Source organism: Agrilus planipennis, unplaced genomic scaffold, assembly GCF_000699045.2.
Source record: "Agrilus planipennis isolate EAB-ADULT unplaced genomic scaffold, Apla_2.0 scaffold223, whole genome shotgun sequence".
In the NCBI taxonomy this organism is placed as follows: domain Eukaryota; kingdom Metazoa; phylum Arthropoda; class Insecta; order Coleoptera; family Buprestidae; genus Agrilus; species Agrilus planipennis.
In genome coordinates, this window is record NW_020438932.1 from 359,205 (window position 1) to 360,882 (window position 1,678).

General features: G+C 32.3%; 1 long non-coding RNA gene across 1 annotated transcript; it reads right to left on the reverse strand.

Annotated features, from left to right (window-relative positions):
* Nucleotides 1-53: 53 nt before the first annotated feature.
* Nucleotides 54-1,678, reverse strand: LOC108742265. Its single transcript, XR_003231060.1, has 5 exons — nt 1,595-1,678; nt 1,262-1,444; nt 949-1,101; nt 458-701; nt 54-78 (listed from the first exon to the last, which is right to left on the reverse strand). It is a non-coding gene; the product is annotated as an uncharacterized LOC108742265 (long non-coding RNA).

Genomic DNA, 1,678 nt, shown 5'->3' on the forward strand with positions numbered 1-1,678 from the left:
AAGACCACACCCATGTAGACATTGGCTGTTTCAGTACAACCAAACTGAACATTAATTCTCTCTCATTTATTGTATAACCTGCAGAAATGGACAAAAAACATATTAATTACACATATAATTAAGAAACACAAATAAAAACGCATCAAAAAGCAAGTAAAATTAGTTGAATTATAAAATAACAAGGGTTATTTCAACGCCATTTTATATCACAACCATAGATCACGACATAGATAGATGTCAAATATCACTACGTCAATTTACGAAGCAGACAATAGAAAACACAAACATAGATAGATCAATGAAATGTCATTTTCATCTGTGGAAAATAAAAACTGTCAAAGAGATATACATGCACAAAAACCTCAATTTATAATGTTTACAATAGGTAATTGTTAACAGAAATTTCATAACAGACTAATAAAGAGCAATTAATATTAATGAAGTCATCTATTCTCACCTTAATTAACTGTAGAAAGTGGCGTTCTAAATTCTACCAGTGTGATGAGCAAACCAAATCTAGAAGAGATACCACTGCAGACAATTTGTTGTTCCAGTCGCTTCCAAATTAATTAATTTCCAACTGCCTCCTGTTGTTACGGCAAAAATTAACTGCATAAAGTTGCAATGTGAAGACATCAAAAGCATCGGTTGCTTCAGTAGCATCAAAATTAACTGCAATCCCTCGTCATTTGTGGGACAATCTATATAGAAACAGGTAAGAAAAGGTAATTAATTATCACTTTTAAAGAAAGTAAATCAGTAATATTTTCATGTGGCGATATAGTGGTAAAGTTAGAAATTAACTTTCATGTTGATAGAAAGGTCTGTTCTACAAAAATTCTGCTGTTTCCATTTCTGAAAAGTTGTCTATCGAAGAAGTTACAAATGTCCAAGAAATCAAGTTCCTGGGACCCTCATTTACTAATTTTAATTGAGACTGTTACATACCAGTTTATTGTCATAAATCCCTCCTTCAGCAGCACACTTCTTCAGCACATTGTCTCCGTTCCCAATCAGGAACAGTCACTTTTTGGGAGTCAATGAGAACCGACACAATCAATGCTCCACAATTTAATGGCACCTGGAGTTCTTCTTACATCCCTGTAAAATCAAATATTACGAAAAAGTATTCAAATATAATAAATTTAGACCCCCTACTAAGTAGAGTGCATAAATAAATTGTTAAAGTAACACCGTACCCTTTTGTCTTTTAAAATCAAACAGATACACTACATATATATAATACAGCTTGTATGCTCACCTTAATTAACTACAAGAGCATCCAGGATGAAAATTTAACAGTTTCGTTCCCAACGGAAAAAAGGCACTTTCATGCTTTCTTTAGAATCATGGGCACAGCTACTTTCCGGGGAAAATGAGGACTAATACAACCAATGCTCGATAATTTCATAATTTAATGGTATCCGGAGTTCTTCTAATGTTCCTGTAAAATGAAATTTTATAAAGTGTTCAGATTATTATTAAGTATTAAGTAAATAATCTGCACAATACATTGTTAAAGTGATGCTGATCTTTTTCTTTGTTAATATCAAATAAATACACTACATATAGAAAATACAGTATGCATGCTCACCTTAATTAACTACAAGAACCTTCAAGATGAAAGGTTAACAGCTAAAACACCATAGGAGACGACTTATCTTTTCAGTAAGCAAAG